Source organism: Leopardus geoffroyi, chromosome C2, assembly GCF_018350155.1.
Source record: "Leopardus geoffroyi isolate Oge1 chromosome C2, O.geoffroyi_Oge1_pat1.0, whole genome shotgun sequence".
In the NCBI taxonomy this organism is placed as follows: Eukaryota; Metazoa; Chordata; class Mammalia; order Carnivora; family Felidae; genus Leopardus; species Leopardus geoffroyi.
In genome coordinates, this window is record NC_059333.1 from 27,014,588 (window position 1) to 27,042,180 (window position 27,593).

At 36.3% G+C, this 27,593-nt stretch overlaps 1 long non-coding RNA gene across 1 annotated transcript in view; it reads right to left on the reverse strand.

Annotated features, from left to right (window-relative positions):
• Positions 1–401: 401 nt before the first annotated feature.
• Positions 402–27,593, reverse strand: part of LOC123610698 — a 392,464-nt gene continuing 365,272 nt past the window's right edge. The window contains exon 7 of the long non-coding RNA XR_006718253.1: positions 402–9,730. This is a non-coding gene — a long non-coding RNA (uncharacterized LOC123610698). The remainder of the gene's footprint in view (positions 9,731–27,593) is intronic.

The window sequence follows — 27,593 nt, forward strand, 5'->3', positions numbered from 1 at the left end:
GAGCAGAGATAACAAGAGAATCCAGAATTTGACGGACAGCTCAGCTAAAATCTACACTGAAACAACAGAATGTAATCCAATTTTTCAATATTAAGAACTGTTTCATAAATTTGGTTTGGGATCTCTTCCACAAGAACATTTGAAGTTATTGTCCTAATACTGAGGTCTTATAATATTTTTCTGACTGCCACGTAGATATTGCCTTATTTTATGGAGACTCAGGCATTTGAATTCAGAATATAAACCAGATTATCTAATTTTGAAACCTACATACATAGAGTCGAGAAAATGTCTGGGAATGCCCTTTGATCATTGTTACCATAACAATTATAATGCTTGACTTGAGAAAAAAAGCAGATTTTTTTTTATAAAAAAAAAAAAAAAGGAAAACAAAACTCGTATGCAAACTTTGGGTGGCATTTTATTGTACACATCTTCCTAAACACACTTTTAGGTAATAAATTAACAAAACCAGTCAAACTATACCTGATATTACTTTACAAATGAAAGGAATCAACCAGTTGTTTTATACATGATAACAATATTCATTCAATTGCTAATTTTTAATTTAAAGTTTATTTGAGGGCTTCAATTTATTATTTTTTCTTTCAGGTTTATTGAGGTATAATTGGCAAATAAAACAGTATATATTTAAAGTGTACAATATGATGATTGATATACATTATAAAATGATAACCATAATCAGGTTAACATATCCATTACCTCACATATTTCCTGTTTTGTGTGTATGTGCGTGATGAAAACACTTGAGATCTATACTCATTAAATTTCATGTGTATGATCCAGTATTATTAACTATGGTCACCATGCTGTACATTAGAATCAATCAATTTAGTAGTTAACTCAGACCTCTTAGGAAAGAGATAATATCTACAGATAAGAAAGCTAAATTAGCTTCACAGAGCTAAAACTCATTATTTTTGGCTTCTTCCCCGCTAGGTAGTATCTATTCATTTTGTCGTGTGGTTGTTTTTAAATATGTTGTTAAAAATATGCCCAATGCACTTGTCAGGCAGATAGCCTTAATTATATTTTAAAGGCAGCTTTCTTCATAATAGAATCTGGATTTCTGAAGATAACTTGATTGAAAAATATCAAGCAGAGTATGGGATATATGGACTTTAATTGTATAGAAAAATAATCCAGATGATAATATGACTTAAGTGTCCTTTGTAGTGATTTTCACATAGTCCTGTAGTCTTCAAAGAGCACCTGGACCAGAGCATCAGCATCACTTGGAATTATAGAAATGAAAATTCTCAGATTCCACCCAGTCCTACTGAATCAGAAACTCTGAGGTTGGGGCCAGCAATCTGTTTTAACTAGCTCTCTTAGGGCACTTGGGTGGCTAAGTTAAGCATAAGACTCTTGATTTTGGCTCAGGTCATGATCTCATGGTTGTGAAATCAAGCCCTGCATCTGGCTCTGAGCTGGCAGTGCAAAGCGTGCTTGGGATTCTCTCTCTCCCTCGCTCTATCCCTTCCCCGCTTGTGCTCTTTCCCCCCCACTCTTCTCTCAAAAGAAATTAACATTAAAAAAGCACCCTCTCTGTGATTCTGTTACACTCTGAAGTTTGAAGATCGCTGATATGACAAAAGTCCCCCCCCAAATAGGTAATAAAACAAACACACAAAAAAACACGCTATGACACTTCTCTGCCTTTTTGTTTTATTTTGTTTAGAAAACAATTTGTCTGCATTAAAAGATGATATTCGCCCAGGAAGTTCATTTTTATCTTCAGTAGAATTAATCAGGGTAATATCATTCTATTATATTTTTCCATTACATGTCAAAGATTCATGATGGGTTTTCAACATCTTTCAAAGTACACTTAAATTATCATTAATTCCTCACATTTGCTTTCAAAAATTCTTTCAAGCGGCAGAGTGTTAGATTTCACGTGTGCTTTACTTACCTCATTGAGATAATGTTACTATAATGATCTCACTTATATGTTGCATAATTAGATCTAATATCCCTCTAATGAGATACACCATGTTATTTTGAACCAGCTGCTTTATCATGGATAGCAAAGGACACTCTACACTAAATTTTCCAAGATATTCAAGAATAATGTTAAGTGGTCATTTCACACCAATTATTCTTCCTCCTTTCTTTAAGAATCTGTTTCTGGATAGATATTAACGTTCACAATTACTCAAAGACTAAAGGAGTCTGCTGGTTTTGGCATGAGACATAGTATATAACAATTATTTGCTGGGATAACAAAAACTTTCAGTTACCAAGAAAAAGCAGTTACTCAGAAGATAGACCTGGTTGCTCTAACATTCTTGCATTTATACATTTATGGCAGATGTTAAATTCTTGTGATAGTATAGTTTAAGAAAGAACATTTTCCTTTGAAGAATATATTTATTTATTAGGAAAGAGCTACATGTTGGCTTAAGAATGTGGTAGTCATTTCTTTAGTAATTGCTTATGTATGTTCAATAAATATGAGCTGGAAATAAGTACATATATATGGTAGGAGCTTGCTTTACTGGTTATTCGCTCATATAAAAATACCTATGTGCATATTTAATATAGACAAGTGAATACACAGTAGACATATGTAGATACACAAAGTGAGCTGCATGGAGCATACCCACTAGTTTATATTCAACGGTATTCTCATCTCTGCTGAATGCAAACACATGACTATTTATCCAAATTGTATTTGCTTGTTAATGAAACCAGAGCGCGCAGCATTTTATGAAAGTGTGGTGAATTAATGGCTGAGATTACTTCACCTCCCTACAGCCTTCTGAGTCTCTACAGAAGAGGAAATTAAGGGAGACAAACTGAACTGTGATGCTCGGGGACTCCCTTGATTCCGCCTGTCACCGTTATAAGCCAGCTCAAGGCCTCGGGGGAGTCTGCCTGCTCTAGCCTTCCTCAGCCAGCCAGACGGTGACGGCCCACTGCTTTTATTCATTACCCTGAGTGTAATGCACTAAATTTAACAAGTAACACACTCGGCGGGAATTTATTGGCCTCTTGCAGCATGATTGCAAGTTAGGATATGGATATGGATCCCAATTACTGGTGACACCAAGGTAAGACGAACAAAGCCTGTATATAATTATTAATCAAAGCTGATACTGTAAGGAAATGAAAATAAATAAATAAATAGCTCCATACTATTTGAAGCAAATGTTCCCAGGTTGAAAGAACTCTCCCTGGTTACACAATAGTAGTATTCCAATTAAATATAATAGCAATAATAAAATAGCAACATAGTGGCAAAGTGATCCTATAAAGCAACAATTTTCACATAAAAATAGTTGTGTGGAGCAGAGGTACAGTAGAGAAAAGGCTAACAAAGTCCAAACATAGACTTGTAATATGTAAATGAGTGGCAAACAAATGGTATTCTTTAAGGATTTAATATTTTAGTTAAATAAAATAATACATTTAACATTGTTATTCCAGACGATAGTTACATACAGCTAGCTCTATTAAAATAGGGTAGGAGAAATGATTGTAAACATGTAGGTGTCATGCTTTCATGTCTATAGCACAGGAGTTACCTGACTGTGAAAATTAAATATCGTTGGTGTATAGATAATTTGTGGTGAATCTCAAAGTCCTTGCGTTGCAATAAGAAAATGAGAAAAGGAGCTAGAATTTTCACTCACTTTGGGCAAGGGTTTGTTGTTGTCATTGCTTATTTCATTTATAAAGGCCATAGTAACACAATAACTGTAAAGGCATAGGAAAGAGAGGACATGATTTTATTTTACCAGACTATATATGAATAAAAAGTGTTGAAAAATATAAGGAATATGAAAACAAAGGGAACATCACCTTCCCCATGATTAACCCAAATGGCCAACTTATTACTGAAATAAGAGGCAACATGCATCACTGGCAAAGGCTTGAACTCTCACATTACAAAGAATCATATCCTGGCTTTAATAATTACTAGTACTCTGACCTTGAGTCACTAATTTAATCTCTCTTAGCCTGTTTCCTCAAGTGTAAAATAGGGATGATTATAGTAGCTACCTGTGTAGTTATATTGATAATACAGCATTATATACTTCAAAGTTGCTAAGAAACCAGATTGAATGTTCTCACCACAAAAAAGAAATGATAATTATGGGACATGATGGTGGTGTTAGCTAATGCTATGGTGGTAATAATACTGCAATTTACAAATGTATCAAATCAACATGTTATACACTTTAAACTGACACAATGTTATATATCAATTATATCGCAAACTAGTTCTGGCAAATCCATATAGTTCTGAGCACAGAGTAAAAATTCAATAAATATTAGCAAATTTTTTGTTATTTAGTATTATTTTAATCTACTTGGTATTAAAAATCACCAAACCAGGAAACAAATGGCATCGCAATCTTTTACACCCAGATATGCTTCAGTACAAGTTTGAGCTCAAATACTTTTCAATGGAAAGAAGGTGTATTTTATTTCACTGGTTAGTTTGGAGTTGAAAGTCATAATCTTATGGCAAAGTCTTGTCATGTAGCTGTCTGGTTAAACAAAGTGCATTTCTGGTACTCAGCATGCTAAAGTATAGCAGTGCCTAATGCCTGTGAGGGTGTATGGTAAAATTGAAGAAAACATGTGAAACTCAGCACATCCCATACATCCTGGTACCATCCAAAAATGGAGATATTTTTTACTTAGCATCTGTATCTGGACACTTGTATTTAGTTATCATTGCAATTCCACTTAGAATTCATCAACATCCCCATTACTTAGGAAATGAAATGAAGGATGAAACATTAATTGGTCAAGACCGTAGAATTAATGGCAAGAGCCTCACTCACCTTAGGTTAAAGTGACCCTAAATCAGTGTTCTTTCTACTATAGTAACCTCACTCTGTAGGTGAGAAGATAAAGGTCAATCACTGACAAAATATATTTGGGTGTGTGTGTGAAACAGGCATGTGCTGTTGGTAGTTGGTACACAGTTTTAAAACAGAGTGGGTAAATTAAAATCATCTATGCTATGCCACGGTTTTCTGTGACTTTCCTAAGAATGTCATGGAGCTTACTATTTAAGGACTAGGTATACTGAGAAAAAGGTATCTGCAGAGTCATTAAAAAGTACTTTTACCTTAATGTCACCTACTGACTGAGGGATTGGTCTTCATAGGGCCCATAATCCAAAGGAAGCAGTTAAGTAACATGAATTGTATCATAACAATTACATGATTGCTTGAACTGAATAACTGAACTAAAACTGTCACAGAGTACTTTCTCTCTCTATATATACACATATATATTTTAGTACTATTACTATTGAATTCAATCACTTTTCCAGAACAATTTTTACTCCACAATAGATTGGATCCACATGTACAAGTTGTTCATAGAACTTGCAGATAGAAACCTAGTCTTCTAAATCAGAGAAACATGAATAACATTGATTTTGAAAATTAAGGAAGAAGAAATTAAGTTAAATAATTAAAGTAAATCATGCTTCCATTGAATGCTTCCATTGAACGAAATTTTTCAACTGATGAATGGATAAAGAAGAGGTGATATATATATATATATATATAATAGTAAAATAAACACACACACACACACACACACACACACACACACACACACTGGAATATTACTTGGCCATACCAAAGAGTAAGTCAGTCAGAGGAAAAACAAATACCATGACTTCACTGACATGTGGAATTTAAGAACTGAAACAAACAAGCAATGGGGAGAAAAAAGAGAGAGAGAGAGAGAAGTAAACCAAGAAACAGACTCTTAACTCTAGAGAACAAACTGATGGTTACCAGAAGGGAGGTGGGTGGGGGATGGGTAAAATAGGTGATTGCGATTAAGAAGTACACTTGCTGTGATGAGCACCGGGGGTGTTCTGTGAAAGAGCTGAATCACTAAGTTGTACACCTGAAACTAACATTACATTGCATGGTAACTGAAGTTTAAAAACTTAAAAAACTTAAAAAAAACACGACTCAAAAAAAGCAATTTATCCATTCCCTCATTCATTCAACAATGATATACTCTCTCCTTTTTGCAAGTTCTATACTAGTACTAAGGATATAGTACTGAATAAGTTAGATAAGACCACTGCCCCTGCAATAGTGAAGTGAGATACAAAATAATCATAGAATTACAACTTTAATGAGGATGTTGACTGTGATGAGAGCTTATATAAGGATTTCAATCTGCTCTTGGGCAGGAGTCAGAAAGAGCTCATTAGGAAATAACTTCACATGTGCTAACTCAGTCCTCATATCAACCCAATGAGATCGGTATTGCTATAATCATCCCATTTACAGATTAATAAAACTGAGGGAAAAGTATTAACTATCTTAAAAATCAGATACCCCATATGGGGTAGATCCAAGATCCAAACCCAGGCCATCTGGTTTGAGACTCTGCTTTCAACCACTGTGCTATGGACGTTCATGTACATCTGAGAGGGGTCATGAACACACTCCAGAGAGAACAGCACATGTGGAGAGCGTGAGATGAGGAACCAGTGCTCTACACAAGAGATGCACTGTTAAATAGAAATGTGAGCCACATATGTAATCTTAAATTTTCTAGTAGCCATGTGACAAAAAGTAAAAAGAAACAGGTGGATACAGAACCCTGGAAAAGTGATTTGGCAGTTTCTTATAAACTAAACATGCAAATACCATATGACCCAGCAGTTGTACTCAAGCATTTACCCCAGATACATGAAAACCCATATTCACACACAAATCTGTACAGGAATGTTTATGGCAGTTTAATTCATAGTAGCAGAAACGAGAACCATCCCAGGTGTCCTTCCACGGGTGAGTCGTTAAACAAAGTGTGGTACATCCCGCTCATGGGTTGCTGTTTGGCAATAAAGAGGAATGAACTATTGAGGCAGACAGTGACTTAGATCAATCTTGAGGGAATTATGCTGAGGGACCAAAGCCAGTTCCCAAAGAATATGCCCTGAATGATTCCATTTACATAACACTTCTAACATGAAAAAAGTATATAAATGGAGAATAGACTAGTGGTTGGTAAAGGCTGGGGCCCCGGGGAGGGATGTAGCACAATATGCGGTGGGTGTAGTTATAAAAGAACAATACAATGGATCTTGGTGGTGAAGAAACTGTTCTGAATGTTGACATTGTGGTACCTATATATGTGACAAAGTTGAATAGATAAGCACACACACACACACACACACACACACACACACACGAGTACAATTAAAACTAGAGAAATCTGAGTAAGATTGTATTTCTGTCAATATCCTGGTAGTCACATTGTGCTGATAAGACATTACCACTGGGAAAAACTAGATAAAGGGAACACAGGATTTCTCTGTATTATTTCTTACAACCACATGGGAATCTAGAATTATTTCTAAATAAAAACATTAATTAAAAGAAAGGAAAGGGATGAAGTTTCTTTTATTCTACTTAACCCAATATACCTGAAATGTTGTCATTTCAACATATTAAGCAATATAAAAGTATGGAGATATTTCACTTTTTTTCATACTGTCCAACTGAACTAGCCACATTCCAAGTTCTCAATAGTCGGATGTGGGGTATTGGCTACCATACTAGGCAGCACAAGTGTAGAGAAGAAAAAATAAGAAGCAAAGACAGAGGTTTAAGAGGTAGGCATGGGTCAGGTTACTGAGGTGCCACTTGCAATAAAATCCAGTCTTTGCAGTGGCCTATGGAACCCGATAATGTAGCAACCTCCTGCCTTCTCCCTCCCTCACTCTTCTCAGCCACACTTGCTCCTCCTATAAAATGCCAAGCATGCTCCAACCTCAGGAACCTTGCTCTTGCTGTCTACTCTGCCTGGAACCCTCACCCCAGAATATCTCTCTGACTTGTTACCACACGAACATTCCTGTCTGCTCAGATGTCTGTCAGAAGGTGTTTCCTGACCGATTTACATAAAAGACCAAATTCGACTATTCTCCAACACTCTCTATCACGCATTATACTGCTTTAATTTTCTTGATGGTACTTATACCCCTGGACATTCTATATATTTACTTGTTTATTGTCAGTTTCCCACAGAGCCTGGAATAGTGCCTGGTGCACAGAATACATCCAATGAATATGTGCTGAATGAATTGTTTGATGAACAAATTAATTATGTTTAAGTCTTTCGCTACTCACAAATGAACTGCCTGCCTTAAATAAAATCTATGTTTTCCTGGAATTCAAAAACTGATATAATAAATATCAGAAATTGGGTTAAGTCTACTGGATTTTTATTTTTTAATTGTTTTTAGTCTCTGAATTTTTAAAATGCAGTGAACAGAAGCAATCTCTTTACATCCCTTAAAATCAACGAGCTATTTTTATTACAAAGATTAAGCTTTTAGTTAAAAGTTTTTTTTAACATTGCCTCTTATTTTTAGAGAACTTATTTCTGATATAAGATAATTTGATTTATGATTTGTTCCTATGTTTATGATAATTTTATATATACCTTGTCATAAAATTCACTTTTCACCAAGTAAATACATTTATAAATTCTGAAAAATGGTATTCACTATTCTTAAAAGTGCTATCAAAGCCTGCTAGTACATTGGGCCTTTCAGACATATCACCTTCTCAGGGAAGCATTCTCTAATAATCCCAGTCAGACTTTCTTTTTCTCTTGCACCTTCCATCACTGCATCTGATATGTACTTTAATTCAACACCTACTGCAGTCTACTTATATCAAAGATATTAATGAAAATGTTCTCATTCCAGGAAGGCTGAAACTGCCTTTTTCTAAGTTGCTAGCATAATGCTTTACACTTCTCAGTTGGATTTAGATAAATATTTGATAAATTGAATGAATTCTGTTTTGTTTTAATAATGTATGCATACATCTAGTCTAGAAGACTGGATAGGCAAACGTTGCCTAAGATAACCCCTCAAACACAAATTCATATCATCCAACATTTTTTCCAGACAAGAACTAATCTTTATTAAGGTCCTATGATACATTAAGGATTTTACATGTGATCTCACTTAGTCCCCATAATATATGGAATATTATTAACTCTCTAGGAAAAAACGAAAGCTCAGAAAAGAATAAGTAGCATTCACAAGGTCTAATGGCTGTTAAGTGTCAGGATTCTCTCTGTCTGTCTGACCCCTGACTCTAAAGTATTATTTCATACTTTACAGTAGCAATACTTCAATGTAGCTTGTAGTGACACAAGGTATATATTTTGTTATCAAAGTTACCCTAAGTCTGGACCCCAAAAGAGAACATTGATAAATTAGGACTTATCTACAGAAATGCAACCAAGATATGTTTAGCTTCTAAAGCTATATTTCATGTCACATTAAGGAATCGGAGAATTTTACCCCAGAAAATAGTAAATGATATTGCATGGTGAGGAAATTGGCCTCATCCAAAAGAGGTGTGGCCATTTTTGTACGTAGGTCCTGGGAAGTAACCTCTAAACCCTTGGGATTTTTTCCAAGTGACAGGCGTCTCTGTTTTTCATGGTGGACCCTCTGGAAAACCTGGTAAATCAATCGATCATGCTTATGTAATGAAGCCTCAATAAAAACTCTGGATGCTGAAGCTCACAAAAGCTTCCCCCTTGGCGTTACCACATGCGTATTGTCACAGATCAATACTAGAAGGGCAACAGGTCCTGGGAACAAGGAAAGCTTCACATTTGGAACCCTCCAGACTCTGCATTGTGTCTCTTCCTTTGGCTGACTTCTGGCATCATTTCCCTGTAACAGCTATAAGTAGAGTAGGTTTCAGTTAGTTCTATGAGTCTTTCTAGTGAATTATCAAACCTGAGGATTGATTTGAGAAACCCTACACATACAGTTGATGTCAGAAGTAAGGGTGATCTGTGTGGACTCTTTAACTTTGTAGTTGTACCCTAACTCCTTGCAGTTGGGTTCAAAAATCTTGGGCAGACTTGGTGGTCTGGAAGACTATACCTTTAACTCTGTATACTAATAATAATACAATAAATTTAGATACCTCTAAAAATGTATTATAACATATTAAACATTTGTTGGGGAGAAGGGAACGTAAACTGACCTCAAATATTCAAAGTATTAACATGTAGACATACCTGGTATTGCTCAGAGACAAAATTTGGCTCAATGTAAGAAAGAACTTTCTAAAAATTAGAGTTATCCAAATACATCATTAGCTTCCTATAAAAGTAGTATGCTCCCCACCTCTGAAAATATTAATTCCCAGTGTAGAATGCTATAAGCTAGATGTAGTGGTAAGGGATTCCAGCCTCCCAAGAGAGGGTGGATGATTTTTGAGGTATCTTCAGACTCTGAAATTCTGTTTCGTGCTATTGCTTCAAAATAGCAACTAATGAAGCCACTCTTACATGTTTAATAGATCAAGGTATTCAATTTGACTCTTACAAAAATCTGTTAATTTTGTTTAGCTTAAAAATACCAGGGAAAAATGGGGTGCCCTTGGAGAGACCATTTCAATTTATGGAGTGCTGGCTCAAATTTTCCAATATACATTTTTGTCATTATCCGGGGAAATTAAAGAATACTTACTTTCAGACATTAATAGAATGTTTACCTTCCCTGAAAAACCATTCTACAATGAATATAAGAATTTTGATGATGTACCATACGTATGATGTTACAAATCAACCAAATCACAGAAAAGTCTTTTGAAATGAATCATAAATGCATATAAAAAAATCTAAGATTGTCACACAAGAACAGAAACTACACACGTAACAATTTAATTTAATACAAAATATATTTACATGCACTCCATGAAGCTGTTTTTTCACCTTATAACATATCGCTAAAAGTTGTTCACATCAACAGATCAGGATATATACCTTCTGAAGCTTTCTGAGTAATTGCCAGTTCTTTATACTGACCTGAATTTTTAGGTTCTTAAGTAAAACTCTCAGAGGATGGGTTTTATTGAATCATCAAAAATTAACCTGTTCTTTAGTATAAGTTGTATTTCACACTTTTCTGTTCATAGTCTAATCAGCACAGAGTGTTGTCAGAGAAACTAGCACTAAACCACCTTACTTAAGACAGTTAATTTTTATGGACCTGTGTATCATGAAATATGAGATAAAATAATAAGAATCCCATCATTTGAGAAGTGTAATAATTCCTGACCCAACCTTACCCAGAGTGTCTTACTGCTATTTCTCTGTAGAGACTACAAGTTTGGGGTTGCCTCGGGCTCACCTTGTCGATTTTGACAACATTTTGCTCTAAAGGCTCAGCCTGTTCCAGGTTCCTAACTTTACAGTTACAAGAAAGATATTATATAAAATAATAATTTAAAAGTTACACATTAGATTAAGGAGCTTATCTAAAACAAAATTCTTTTAAAAATTGGTAACAATAGGAGCACCTGGGTGGCTCAGTCGGTTGAGCGTCCAGCTTCGGCTCAGGTCATGATCTCGCAGTTTGTGAGCTCGAGCCCCTCGTTGGGCTCTGGGCTGACAGCCAAGCCTGGAGCCTGCTTCAGATTCTGTGTCTCCTCCTCTCTCTCTGCCCCTCCCTCGCTTACACTCTGTCTCTCTCCCTCTCAAAAACAAATAAACATTAAAAAAAGTTAAAAAAAATTGGTAACAATAATATGTCATTATAAAGCAACATGTCCACATTCTTATTTGGGAACAGAAGTAAGCAAGAAGAAAAGAAATATAAGAATTGGGTCACAGACTCCCACATTTCATTTTGTAGATTTATGTCACTTTCCGGAAAAGCTTCTCCAATTTCTGATATGGTATTAAAATATATTGAGGGAGCCACAGAAATTGAAGAGAACTCATTAAGGTAGTGCAGTTCTCAGAGTCTAAGTAAGATATTCTCCACCAGTTTTATGATAGAATATGGGTCTAATTTTTGTGATGTATTATTAAATAACTGGAGTATTTTATACATGATACCATAGATTTGAATTAAAAGTACCCACACACATGGAAAATTATTACTTATTTATCCCCAAGAAATATACAGTAGAAAGATATACCTTCTTCATATCTGGCAAGAGGTATGAAATTAGAGTTCTATCACAAAGAGATAACTATAAATTCAAAATCCCTAATTTTCCAGTTTTTTAAGCTTATTTACTTTGAGAGAGAGAGAGAGAGCACAAGTGGGGGAGGGGGAGAGAGGAAGAGAGACAGAATACCAAGCAGGCTTGGCGACATCAGCTCAGAGCCTGATGCAGGGCTCAAACTCACTCAACTGTGAAAACATGACTTGAGCCGAGATCAAGAGTCGAACGCTTAATCGACTGAGCCACCTAGGCACCCCTCCAGTTTTTAAGAAATGTTTATTTATTCTTGAGATAGAGAGAGAGAGCATAGATGAGTGTGGCAGGGGCAGAGAGACAGGGGGACAGAGGATCCAAAGCAGGCTCCGTTCGGATAGCAGAGAGCCCAATGTGATATTTGAACTCATGAACCCTGAGATGGTGACCTGAGCCAAAGTCAGATGCTAAACTGAGTGAACCACCCAGGAGCCCCTCCAGTTTTTTTTAACGAGAGGAAACAAAAAGCAACCAGAAAGATGGCTATTTTAAAATCCATACATTTCTGAAAGCTCATGAACAATCACATACTTTTATTTCCATTCCCAAGAATGCATATATACTTCTGTTTTTAAAAGATAGTTGAGATTTCTTATCATGCTTTCATATTTTTATCTCAACTCTGCATTCCAGCATAGACAAGGATGTACATCTTCTTGGAGTAGGTGGAAATAGTTCACATGCTCCACCAGAAGATAATTCTGATGCTTTGAATTGACCTCGAAATCTAGTTCCATATTAGTCTCCCTTAAAGTTCTTATAAAGTGAGGGGTCACCACAACAGTCTGGTTCTAATACAGTGCTCCTCACTCTTTTCCGAGAACCACCAATGATTATTTTAAGTTAGAGAAGTTCTACATATATGCTTTGTATTTGTGCAAGGTTATGTCCCCTGGAATTTCTCCATAATTTAATCCAATTTCAGACATATGGGGGGAATAATCCATAGTCTCATATTCACTAGGGTAATGGTGCTCATACTTACTCAGTTGGTGGAATCACTAAAGATTAAGTTGCTTTTTTTGAAATATCATAAAATAATGACATATTCAATTCTAACATATGAGTTTGTGAAATTTTATTCCTAGGTGATACAACCAATATATACTTATGAAATCACAAACATCCTCCCACTTAGCCACAATCAAGACGAGCTTTCTATGTGCTTCTTGGTAGAATATACACAATACCATTTATGAGTAAATCTTGGTAAAACAAAAACAAAAACAAAAGCAAAAAGAACTCGAACAAAGCATCTCATTCTAGCTTTCAGTTTACAGGGATTACCAGTAGAGAAGAACATGGTCAACAACACTACAGGGATGCAATTCAGCAAAACCTAGAATAAGAAAGACACTGAAAGACAAATGACTCCATTTTACAACAAATAAATTGCGAACAACTAAAAGAAGAGGAAACTTAGAGATTGAAAGTGACTTTAGAAATATATCAACCAAACGCCATGTGTGACCTGTGTTTGAATCTTCATTCAAACAAATTAACTGTAAAAAAAAATAAGACAATCACGAAAATGTATACACTTATGCAATGTTTGATGATATTAGGGAACTACTATAAATGTTTGCAAATGTAATAATGCTTTTATAGTTTTAAAAATAGTGTTCTATTTTTAGAGGTACACACTGAACTATTTATAGGTGTATGTATATTATATGACGTATGGGCTTGCTTCAAAATAATCCAGGAACTTAGGAATGAGTGAATGGTAGGTATAGATGAGACCAGTTTGGCCATAAATTAAATGAAAATTGAGTAGAAGGGAATATATCTGAAAGAAATGAAATCACTATGTTAAAGATTTATCTACACCAGCATGTTCATTGCAGCATTATCAATAGCCAAGATATAGAAATAGCCTAAGTACCTATCGATTGGTGAAAATGTTATAAATGTTATATATATATGTATATATATGTGTGTGTGTATGTGTGTATATGTATATATATATGTATATGTGTGTGTGTGTGTATATATATATATATATATATATGTATATATGTGTGTGTGTATATATATACACACACACATATATACATATATATATAATATTATCCAGCCATAAAAGAGAAGGAAATCCTGTCATTTGCAACAACATGGATGAACCTGGAGGGCATTACACTAAGTGAAATAAGTCAAACAGAGAAAGACAAACACTGTATGATCTTATATGTGGAATCTGAAAACAGATTGTAGTTTAGTGGCTGCTAGGGGCTGAGTAGTGGGGGCAAAATGAGTGACGGTGATCAAAAAATACAAAATACCAGTTATAAAATGAGTAAGTCCTGGGGATTTCACATACATCATGGAGACTGTAGTTAACAATACTGTATCATATACCTGAAAGTTGCTAAGAGAGTAGATCTTAACTTCTCGCCACCAAAAAAAAAAAAAAAAAAAAAAAAAAAAAGAAAAAGTAACTGTATAACTATATGAGATGATGGATGTGTTAACTAACCTTATTGTGGTAATCATTTCACAATATATTACATAATGTTATATGTCAAATATATCTCAAATATATCTCAATTTAGCTGGAGGAAAAAGATATCAGTTGCCCCCCTCCCCCTCCAAAAAATGTTGAATAGTTAAACCTCTATGGATGATGAGCATGTAGAAGTTTGTAGTGCCATTCTTTCTAATCTGTATCTATTTGGAATTTTCACAATACCAGATCTTTTAAAAAGAAACATGATTGGGGCGCCTGGGTGGCGCAGTCGGTTAAGCGTCGGACTTCAGCCAGGTCACGATCTCGCGGTCCGTGAGTTCGAGCCCCGCGTCAGGCTTTGGGCTGATGGCTCAGAGCCTGGAGCCTGTTTCAGATTCTGTGTCTCCCTCTCTCTCTGCCCCTCCCCCGTTCATGCTCTGTCTCTCTCTGTCCCAAAAATAAATAAACGTTGAAAAAAATAAATCAAAAAAAGTCAAAATCCCTCTTTAAAAAAAAAAAAAAAGAAACAAAAAAGAAACATGATAATCTAAAATATATTTCCATTAATAGTATAAGCAGAAAACCAAAAGAAAATATAGCAAACAATACATATGGAAGCACTCATTGGAACAGAAAAGTCAGCTCATTTAGTAATATTTGGGGGCTAGGGGGTATTCTGACCAGGGTTTGGGCTGAGGTATTCCACCTAAAATGAGTCTTCTAGAACAGAGGTCACTGAAGAAGCAGAGCAGGAAACCACAACGAAACCAATATATTCGGCTTATGTGTTCATAGAAGCAAAGAGAAAAGATTAAGATTAGCTGGAAGGTTGAAAGGAATCCTCACCTTCAGACCAAATGCTAAGTCATACCTTTTATGGGAGTACAGAAAACTTTATAGATTGAAGGGAATAAGCAGAGGAGATTAGAAGGTAAATAATTCAAAAAGCACTTTTATCATATTCAAAACAGCATATATTAGTCTTTTCTTTGAAATACTGAGTGTTTAGACATAGGCTGTATGTTAATCTCTTTAAGGGTCCATATATATTTTCCCACTAATCCTTTCAGAGTGATGTTGGTTTTACTGTCTGGTTACCCAAACCATTGTCAATATTTTGCCTGCTGTTTTGCTAGTTTTCCCTAACTTGAACGGAACTGTATTGTTCATGGCCAAATAATAGAAGACATCCATGTTACTAATTCAATCTGAGTGTGCATCAAAACTTGAGCGAAACCTTTACCCTTTTGTTGGCCCATCCCTGGTCTTGAACTAAATGGAGTGTATTTGTTTGGATTGTAGTCAAATTGAACCCACTATTCAATCAATAATTGAACTATGCTCCTAAAATGCATTCTGTTTAAAATTGAAGGAAAATAACACAGAAGTGTTATGACGAGCTGGAGTCAAGTGGAGACTTTTTTTTATTCTGGTTTGAGTATTTTGTTGCTATCTTAACCTTATGCTGGGCAGAGTCACGAATAGCTACATAAAATTCCTTTATCATCGTTGCTTCAATGTGGAGAGGTCTTATTAACACAAGGACATTAAAAATGGATTGAGTCTGTAGCTAAACATTTAATTTTAATGCTTAGAATAACCTAAGCTGAGAAGGTAATAGCTATCATTTACTGAGTATGTATTTTAACCAAACACTGAGCTAAGGGCTTTACATAAGCATTGCATTTATACACTTTTCCATTATTTACTGATTGGCATTCCAAGAGATCATCTAGTCAGTTGCTTCTGTCAAACTCACCACTGTTTGCTCCAGACTTTGTGATGGCAGTGAGCAAAATTATTGCAGCTTTTAAATATGTATCCTGCTGTGGGCTGGAGCCAGCTCATACTGATTCAGGAGACTATTCTGTGCATCTTTTTTCCCTAACTCCACGTTAAGTGACATCATATTGCTAGTTTAAATGGCCGTGGTGGGAGAATGTACACTATGGATATTAGTAAATGTCATTATTTTCCCCCAGAGAGCCAGTTGCTAGACATTTACTAATACACCACGGTACGTATCCTTCTTTCATTTTCCAAGAAATGGAAATGTCATTGGGAGGACCTGACATCGCTCAGTTATTGCTATTGTGGTAACAGTTAAAGTTAGGATGAACTTTGAACAAATAAGAGGAGAAGGGAAAGAAACTAGCACCAGTCGAGTCCCACAACTAGCTAGCCCTGCCCCAATTTGTTTGATTTCTTGAAAGGATGAGATATGAGGGCCGTTCTTCCAGTAACTGGGTGGGAGGTAGAATTAGGGAAAGACTCTCTACTTTGGGGTCAGCAAACTATGGCCTGTGTGTTAATGTAGCTGACTTCCTGTTTTTATAAGTAACATTCTACTGGAGCAGAGCCACACCCATTTGTTTATGTGCTGTTTATGGCTCCTTTCACACACTAGTTCACAGAAGTGCGGAGTAATTGTGACCCAGCCTGTATGGCCTTTGTAAAGGCAAAAATACTTACTATCTGGCCCATACAGAAGAGGCTTTCCAAAATGACTGGGGCTGTGATATGTTTGACAAATGGATGATATTTTATGTGAGGTTAAATTCTTGTGGGGATGAGGCAGAAATAAGCTCAGATTCCTTGTTTTCTTTGTTTTACCTTCCTCTAATGAAAGCAGTCCCCAAAATATAAGCTACGTCTCTAAATTTTATTGTATCCACTCATGTGAATTCATAATGTAGGGTAAGATTTCATTCATTATGTCAGGAACACTCATTACTGTTCTCACTGGATACCCAGGCCCTCTACCTGAATCTCTTTATTCAATTATTCATTCTACAAATATTTAGTAAAGGCTACTAGGATCCAGCCTACCAGTTTCTAGGCACTAGAGGTATGCTCATGAATAACCAAAGTTCCTGTCCATATGGAGCTTATATTTTAGTGGGAAAGGCATATAATTGCTTGCATGTTGTCTAATATCATATCAAGACATGATAACATTATGAAGAAAATTTAAATCAGGAAAGGTGCTAGACAATGAATGAGGTGCTTTTTAAGATGTTTAGGGAAAGAAAGCATCTCTAAGGAGGTGACATTCAAGTAGAGAGACCAGAATAAAAGTAAAGGAGTGAGCCATGCATTTTTGGTGGGGAAAACAGCAGAAGCTAAGGCTCCCCAGGGGCCTGCCCTCAGCTGTGAGCAAAAGCAAGATGGAGAATGAAAAGAGGGGATGATGAGGTCAGCAAGGCAGGCAGGGACAAAGTAATAGAGGGCCTTGTAAGCACGGTCAAGAGTTTGTATTATATTCTAGTTACATGGAAAACCACTGGGAAGTTAGGAGGAGGGTGCTGACTTCAAATGATTTGCCTTTAGATTAACATCCTATCTCCTGTGCATAGTAGAGACTAGAGTGGGTAACAAGAAGGAGGAAGACCAGTTACAAGGCTATTGCAATAATTCAGTCAAGAGATGACCCACGTGTATAGGGCATAGGGGTTATTGGGAACCATGGAAAGATAGTTCAAATGATCACAATGGAATACTACGTGGCAATGAGAAAGAATGAAATCTGGCCTTTTGTAGCAACGTGGATGGAACTGGAGAGTGTGATGCTAAGTGAAATAAGCCATACAGAGAAAGACAGATACCATATGGTTTCACTCTTATGTGGATCTTGAGAAACTTAACAGAAACCCATGGGGGAGGGGAAGGAAAAAAAAAAAGAGGTTACAGTGGGAGAGAGCCAAAGCATAAGAGACTGTTAAAAACTGAGAACAAACTGAGGGTTGATGGGAGGTGGGAGGGAGGGGAGGGTGGGTGATGGGTATTGAGGAGGGCACCTTTTGGGATGAGCACTGGGTGTTGTATGGAAACCAATTTGACAATAAATTTCATATATTGAAAAAAAAAAAAAGAAAATTCTTGTAGGCTTCCTAAGTCTTCTTTATAACTGAGTGCTAATTTAGCTCCTACTATACAGAGTAGAGACTAGGGAAGAATTCGAATATTTATTCAACAAACATTGATCGTTAATAAGAGAACAATAGGTGCTATATACTTGAGATAAGAGGTCAAAAGAAGTTCAGTTCAGTGGAGGTAATTGGCAACAACTGGGTTCCTCATCTATAGGCTCTCTTAGTTCATACAAACCCCCCTGACTCTGACCCCAAATCCCTCCACACTGTATTCATGGCACAATCCAGGGCCACAGCTGCTCATACTCAGGATATCTGAGGCTGCTGCTCTTCAAGATACTTTTCTCATCTGGAGTTTGAGGATGGGTGAAATGGATTAAAACAGAATACAGTTTATGTGTTGTGTACACACATGCACACACACAACACACACATGTATCCTAGTTCCAATATACAAGGTTGAATCTTCTAAAGTCTTGCCTTTTATGAATTTTGCCTATCTCTATTGACACAGTTATACAGTTCTTCAGCCAATTAAACTATGGAATTTCTTTACTTAATGTTTTAATTATGGTGGTCTCACCTGTCCCTTGTTCCTTTCTTACCTTTTCATTGTAAGGTTTCAGGTGAAATGCACTAAAAGTTTCAAACATTCTCTTAAGGGTCTTTCCTATTGTTTGACAGAGAGGGACATATGTTCTCAGATTAACCCTACAGCTCTCCATGTTGCAGTGAGTGTTGTGAATTCAGTGTCTGCTCCAAAAGTTATGATTCTTTCTTTGTCCCAAACAAAGGGCAGATCTTTGCTGGTTTCCCAAACCAACAAGATTCAAGCCCTGAGAGAACATTTGGGCATTTTATTAGAGTGGTGGCATTGTTCCTGGTAACATAGACTTGCTTGTCGACTCCAAAGGAACCTTTCAATGTCAGCTAAAATCTGGGTTTTATAAAAAGGAGAGGGAGGGGTGTGAATCAATTGGCAGACAGGTCCCAAAGCTGAGAATAAGTGTACCAAGCTAATATTCCTGAAAATACAGTTTTTGAAATCTAAACACTGTGGAAGCCAAATTGCAATACAAGGCACTTTGATGTGACTTAAAAATTATTTAAAAAGCAAGGAAATGGTAATGACTATGGCAAGTTTTTATATATTATATGTTATATATAAAATACATAAGTGTATATATATATATGTATACACACACACACACGTTGTTGCTATATTTTTAATTTTGAAAATGCCCTAAGCGTACAACCTTGACCACATTTTCCATAGTATTATGGTGAAGATAAAAAATAAAATGGAGACATGGTAATCCTCTACAAGGTATGACTTCCTCCACCTCACAAGCAAGGCTTCAGAGAGTGCCTTGGGAGCTCGGGAAGGGTTAAAGTTTTGTCTGTGACACTGAAATTGAGGCCAGCTGTAGGTCATATTCACGTCCCAGTCACAGGAAAATGAACCTGTGAGACAGAACCTAATTATCTGCTAAACCAAAAGCCAGTCTCAGTTCAATAACTTACGACAGAGCTAGCAGCCAGATATAGTGTTACCATGGCAACGCTGGAAAAAGCTCCACTGCGGTTGAGAATAAGGAGGAAAAGAAGGAGACTGTAACCCTAAATGTGCTGTAGCCGTTTGATCTCACACAAGTGGTCCGTCTGGAAAACCAGGTTATCCTATACATGTCTACCATTGTCCATTCACTTTAATATCTGCTACAATTACTGAAAAGGGAAATGCAATCACAATGTCCTCTGGCTTTAAAAACAGCCCACTAACAAATGGCTAACTGGGAATTAATTTTAAAGAGAAATACATAAGCTTCCTCTTTCCCCTCCTCCACGCCATCCCCAAACACAGATCAAGCAGGACACAAAGGGTGCGGATTCTTGAATACTTCATCATTGTAATGAATGAGCTCCGTGTCTACAAAATGCACTGTCATCCTATTTTCCTCTTATTCCCAAATGCCAACATACTTTTGAGAGAAAACTTTTGGGAATTAAGCAATAATATTTGCCTATTGCAGGGGTTGGGGTAGAACCGAAGAGTAAGGGAGAGCTAATATTCCTTTGTGAACTCCACCTAAACTTTCAAGTGAAATAATTTCCTGGAATATCCAGTTAAGAAGAATCAAACATTAGAGGGAGATAAGCCTGACAGGTTGGTCATTTTTCTTTTGGCCAGTTCATCTTTGTAGTTCTTTCTAGAACAGCACTGGATTTATGAATTTAGGAGATGATACAGCTTATGCACATAAAAACTTCAGAAGCCAGTTATCGTAAATACTGTGAAAATGACATCTCACTAAAAATATTTGCAGAAGAAGAAACAAGAGCTTACCATACAGTCATATGCACTTGGAAGAGAAATTCAGAAGTACATTCCTTTCTCTCTTTTCAATCCTTCCCAATGGAGATAAATCGTGCTAAAGCTTGTCAGTTACAATTATTGGATTTCACCATATTTGACAATTTTGATATGCCATTAATGATGTAATAAGACACATCTAACACATAATGTTATCACTTGGGCATGCTATCCAGTTGTAATACCAAATTTGAATCACATAGATATGTATGTATAAATATATAGATACAGCAGTGTTTCTTCATGTATAACTCATAAATATATTGGGTTTGGAATATGGACAGGAAGGAATATGGAGATGAATAATATCCTCTTCATATGCATGAATAACTCTGCAGTAATGCAAATGAGAAAACACAAAATGGAAAGTAGGTTTCTTCTAGCAGAAATATGACTAAGAACGTAGCCTGAAATTTGCCAATATATTACAGTCACTTACAATTTCAGTGAATTTTCTTTAAGATGCCACATCTTTTAAAACATTTTATCCTGCTCTATTATATTTTCACTATATAATTACATAAGTCCAAACTTCAAATTTCCTTAAGCTACCATGATGCATGAAAAGGAGTTTTAGTGTTTTAAAAAGATAAAAGGTGGTAGTAGTGTGGTGAGGGGCAGACAGAAAAGCAACATCAAAGGCTGAAATGAATTTTCTGATTAATTTCCAGGTAGAAGTAACCTAACCTCTGCTCCTGACCCTAACTTAATTCCTTTTCAAGTAAATGGAAGCCAGAAAGTATACCTCTTTCTAAGACAGATGTTTCTGAGATCTGATTATTAAAAGGGTCTTATTAGTTGCAAAGATGCCAACAATACAGTCCAATACACTCTTTGGGTCCTATTACTCATAATATAAATAAGTTTTTCTTTTAATCTTTCTCCTTAGATGAATTAATTAGTTCGAAAAGAAAATGAGGCAATTTTATCAGAAAAGCATCTGAAAGGGCTATTGATTTAAATGCTTTTACATTTTAGCCTTATCACACATGGTTAGCTTGCAGATATGAGCCTAATAATGTTGCAAAGCACCAGATTTCACTGGATTCTCTGTTCCACTTGGATTCCCAGAAACGCTATTGGAAGCACTAACAAAGAAATAGTACTGTTTTTCTCACGATGTTCCTTTAGACAATCTTTCTAAACTATTCCATTGCACACTTTCTTTAAAAGCATCAATCTTTCCTGTATTTTTGTAAATAGGTGTGCTTGTGCTTTTGTTTATTTCTAACTATAATCCTAAAATCCATCCATAAGCAAGAATCGGGTGAAGCATATGCTCCATCCAGTATAAAGGCATTAATATGTTCAATTAACTTTAACCAAATACAATAAAATAAATTATATCTGAAACTAAGTTTAAAATTAAAACTAAGTTTATAGATTAAAATAATCTGCTTGCCATATGGAAAGTCCTCAATGCATTTGTTGATTGAGTGAATAAACTAGACTATCTCCTAAGGACTAAACCAATAGGAGAAAAAGCAAAGTCTTGAAAGAAACTTAACAACAACAATAACAACAACAACAACAACAACAACAAAAAGCCAGATTAAATCATATACTACCCTTGGATACACAACTTTGCATGAAAAAGCTTCCAATTTTAAGACATTCTAAATTAATTCACTAGGAAGGAAAAAGAAAACCTAGAAATATAGTTGTCACTATTGTCTCTACCATTTTAAAATGGACTAGAACATTCTAGAATACATAAGAATTTAGTGTATAACGAAGGTTTCTCATCTCTGATTTCTACTTTCTCCCCATTAAGGCTACCCAGTTTTCTGGTCCTCACTAACCTCTGCTAATATGTCTCTTTGGGTATTGGCCTTTCACCCTTCAAAAATTCACAAAATTCTTCCCTCAGCAGTAAAACTATATAATGTTACTCTCCAGAAGTCTAGCTTGTTGATTAAACTTCTCCATATTGGTCTAGCTGGTGCTTTGGATCCTCTGAATTTCCACAACATCCTCCTGTTGTGTCAGCTAAATCCTTGATGCTTCTTGAGGACATGGAAACTTCTCCAGAGTTTTTCCATGCTCGGTTAATGGACTTTCTTAGGAGATGGTGATGGGTGAAGGGTTAGAGGGGAAGGGTGCAGGTTCAGACTCCCTCTCGTTCTCCCCTGATGTCATTTCTACAAGCATCTACAAAGCTGCCTCCCAGGGTTCCGAGTGGGCAGTGACCATAACCCCTCTGGCCCTTTTGTCTTTATACTCATCTAACAGGAATCTGTTACTCACTTCCCTCCCATAGAAGCTGCAACACAAGGAGCCGAATATATGATGTTCTTCACCTACATGCATTTTCCTCCCTTTCTCTTAGACTCTAGGCTGGCTTCTTACTGCCCACAGCCCACGAAGTTTCATGTTGTCCTCTGTGATAGAAAACTACTACTAGTTCATCCTGAACCCTTCTCTCTTTTATGGTTAACCTTAAAAAATTCTACAATCCAGGTCTCTAGCATCAGGTTAACATTTCTGGCCATGTCCTTTAGGAATTAAAAATAAAGTCGTTTCCCTCTCAGGAACCTAGCCCTTCCAAACTAGAGCAGTTTGTTTTGAGCTTATTGACTTGCTAACACTTTTTGAACACATAATCTGCTAAGCACTTTAAATCTTCTGTTGACTGGTTCTTGATTGTGTCCGCCTTCCCCATAAAGCAATAAATGTCATTTATTAAATGAATAGAAAAAAATAAAGCAACAAGCATGATTTGGGGAAGGAATAACCTTGGTTGAAATTTTCTAGGTCTCATCCCCCTATACAGTTAACGGTGGCTCTATCAATACTATCTTCTAAATATTCCTCTGATCTCTCCTTGTCTTTCCATTTCCACTGCCACCACTTTCACTCAGGCCATTATCATCTATCCCAATTAATATCCCAAGGGAATCATTATACATAATTATATAAAATTGTATTTATCATCAGAATACTATTTATATTAGGGAAAAAAGGATGGAAGAAAACTCAATTTATACTTCTGAATGGGCGACTTACATTATACCAAAGCAATAACATAATGAGCATATGTTAAAATGACAATATGTGGGAAAGTGTTCATTTGGTATTGACCAATTAGAAAGCAAGTTAGAAATGATTATGAAAATACTGAATGTATGTGTGTGTGTGTGAACAAAAGGGAGAGACAGAGAGAAGGTATGCGTATATACTACATGATAATAGGTGTTATTTTCTGAGTGATGAGACTAATACATTTTTCACTTTTTTATTTGTGTAGAATTTAAAAATTTTATAATATGAGCTCTTGTTATCATTGTGCAGGTAGAGTTATATTTATTTTGTAAATAAACTAGCTGTATTTAGAATAATGTGAAAATATTTTTAATTGGCTTAAAATGGATTGACACTACAGGGTTTAATAACATTGGAACAGTATGTTTAACTCCATTTGTAACCAGTAATACCATTTCTCCAGTTGCATATAAAAAAATTCATTATTTTCAGGAAATGAGTCACTTGAGGAGGACAGGAGTTTGAAAGAAGATATGTTTTCATAAAACAATGTTATAAAATATTTCTACCTCTTTCCAATAAAAATATATTATTTAGGCTAATGGTTGAGATATTATGATTTTGTTTTATTAATTATTGAAAACTTCAGGAGCACCTGGGCAGGTTCAGTCGGTCAAGCGTCTGACTCTGGCTCAAGTCATGATCTTGTGATTCGTGGGTTCAAGCCCTGCATCCGGCTCTGTCACAGCTAGGAGCCTGGAGCCTGCTTCAGATTCTGTCTGTCTCTCTCCCTCTCTCTCTCTCTCTCTCTCTGTTCCTCTCCCACTCACACTTTGTCTGTTTCTATCAAAAATAAATAAACATTAAAAATTTAAAAAATCATTGAAAGCTTTAAGGTTATGTTCACAATGACAGAGATTGCTAGTTTTCCTGCAATATCTGTTCTCTTCATCTCCCTCTAGTATTTAACTGGGTGAATGACTATTCACCCAGAATAAAGTCTATATTTCTATGCACACACTCCCCAAAAGCTTTGTGTACCTGGTGACTAAGTTCTAAAGATATAGTGGAAGATGTGTAGAAAAATTCCAGAAATGATCTTTTTTTTTTAAAAAAAAATTAATGTTTATTCATTTTTTGAGAGAGTGCAAGTGAGGGAGGGGCGGAGAGAGAGAGGGAGACACAGAATATGAAGCAGGCTCCAGGCTCTGAGCTATCAGCACAGAGTCTGATGTGGGGCTGAAACTCAAAAACCATGAGATCATGACCTGAGCTGAAGTCGGATGCTCAACCAACTGAGCCACCCAGGTGCACCCGGAAATGATCTTTAAAAGGAAGTGCAGTGTCTTTATTTTTCTCTTTTTATTCCTACTGACTGAAAGTAAACAATATGATGGAGCTCCAATGGTCATCCTGAGATTATCTGGGAAAGAAATGTCATTTGTTTTTTATTTAATTTATAATAAAATAAAAATTTTATTTTTAAAAATTTTTAATGTTTTATTTACTTTTGAGAAGGGGAAAGAGACAGAGCACAAGCAGGGGAGGGGCAGAGAGAGACGGAGACACACAGTCCGAAACAGGCTCCAGGCTCTGAGCTGTCAGCACAGAACCCAACACGGGTAAAATCCACGGACGGTAAAATCATGAACTGAGCTCAAGTTGGATGCTTAACCAATTGAGCCACCCAGGTGCCCTGGAATGAAAGACATTTAAAAAGAGCGTCGAAATAGAAGCAGCATAGGTTCCTGACTTCAAAGTGCTCAGCTAGGTTTCTGGGAGAATGATTTTCAAAGCTATGTAGCCACCTCCCAATTTTCCATGATTTGTTCACATCTACCTCTGAATGTCACAGTCACACCATAAATCCAACGTGTCTGATGTCAAATCTCTATTAACTGAAATGAGAACCAAGGAGGGTCTGATGCTGGTTCACAGAAGGATTATCATGATTCTCTCATTCTTCTAGTGTCAAAAGGTAGAGAAATTTAATGTCATCCATTCCTTTTTTTCCTTGCCACATTTTGTATACCTATGCAATCTACTTAGTCATTAAGTCCTCTTTAGTATACAGTGAAGAGATTTCTCACATTTACCTCCTTTTCACACTAACTGTGCATAGTGGTTCTTAACTTCGGGGTGGTTAGTCTTTATTAAGAACCTTATTAATACTATTAGATTATTTCCCCCAGAGAAATGGCATGCCTGCTTGAAATGTTTCATGTAATCCAACGGGAACATAAAACTTCAAAAGACCCAGGGTATGGGGACCCAGGTTAGGAACCTGTGGTTTAGATCTTTTTGTTGTTGTTGTTGTTGTTTATTCTTTTGTCTAATTGTCCCCAATATCTTCTCGTTTCAACATTCTCTATCCAATTATTTCTCAACTGGAGTGTTTGTCGACCATCTAGGAGACTTTACAGAATGCATCTGTCTGTGTAGGCTCTATTCCAAAACTAAGGAGTTGGAATTTATAGGATAGTAAGAGTGGTGTATCTTCATAAGTAGTTCTGATATGTCCTCTGGGTTGAGGACTTAAGTTACACTGACCTCAGATTAATCTTGTGTCTTTCATTCTTGCACCTTCCCCCCCAAATCTTTAACAGGTTCCCAGTGCCTACCACACTGTAAAACTGCACAATTGCCAGAAGAGCCCCTGTGAGCACAGTACAGCCTCCTTCAGCTGCTCTTAGCTTGCTCTCCAATTGGCTTTTTGTAAAAATATACTCAATCTTCCAACAAAATTGAAAGCCAAACATAGCCCATCTTTTTGTTGTTCTTGTTGTTGTTCCTGTACGTTTGCACACAGAGTATATTCCTCCTGAAATCCAGCCCTTCCATCCCTTCTTCTAGAAACCCTTCCTATCTATCACATAGCTGCTAACTACAGTCTCTTCTAGGGAAATTTTCTTGATTCTCAATAACTAAGTAAACATGTCCCCAAACACTGCAAATCCCAAAGCATTGTGTTTTTGTATTCTTTCTGGATCTATCACATTATAGCTTGGTAAGGTTTTTTTTTTTTTTAGTTTTTCTTATTTTCTCATAAGAACATAATATCCTGCTAACTTCATTTTGTATTTCCCACATACCTAAAGCAGATTCTTATTTTGTATAGATAATGAAAGAATATATGGATAAGTAGAACGATGGATAGAAAGATTTAAGGGTTAGAAGTGTACTGTTTATAATAATCTGTAATCCTACTTGTCTGTGGGGCATTACAAAATAATGAATTTAGCAATCAAAGAGTATTCCTGCTTAGAAGTGAGATTTAGGACAAAGTTGAAGATTAATGATGAAGATAAAGAAAAATCATGGGGCGTCTGGGTGGCTCAGTCGGTTACACGTCCAAGTCTTGGTTCCGGCTCAGGTCATGATATGGCGGTTTCGTGAGTTCAAGCCCCACAAGGGGCTCTGTGCAGGTAGTAGAGTCTGCTTGGGATTCTCTCTCTCTCCCTCTGTCTCTGCTCCTTCCCCAGTCAATCTGTCTCTGTCTCTCAAAATAAATAAATAAACTTAAAAAAAATAAAGAAAAATCACTGCCAGACTTCGTGGTAATATTTCCATACTTGACAAACACAGAGAGGTGATGCTCAAATTTTCCATTAATAGTTGAAAAGATCTAAGGCTTCACTGAATTTAGATTACTCTTGTGGAGGGAGCAAGCAAGCAACAATACTAAGGAAGCAGAAGTTTCTTCCTCTCTATGGTTTTAAGGAAATGGTAGTGTTCTCCTAAAGGTGGAAGATGTCACACAGTAGGTTAATTTTTTAAAACTTTCAATGGCAACCTCCTAAAATATCTAAAAATAACTTCTTTTACCACTAGTCAAGTGTGAAGTTATTTCTGTACCTCCTGGGTTGAATGTT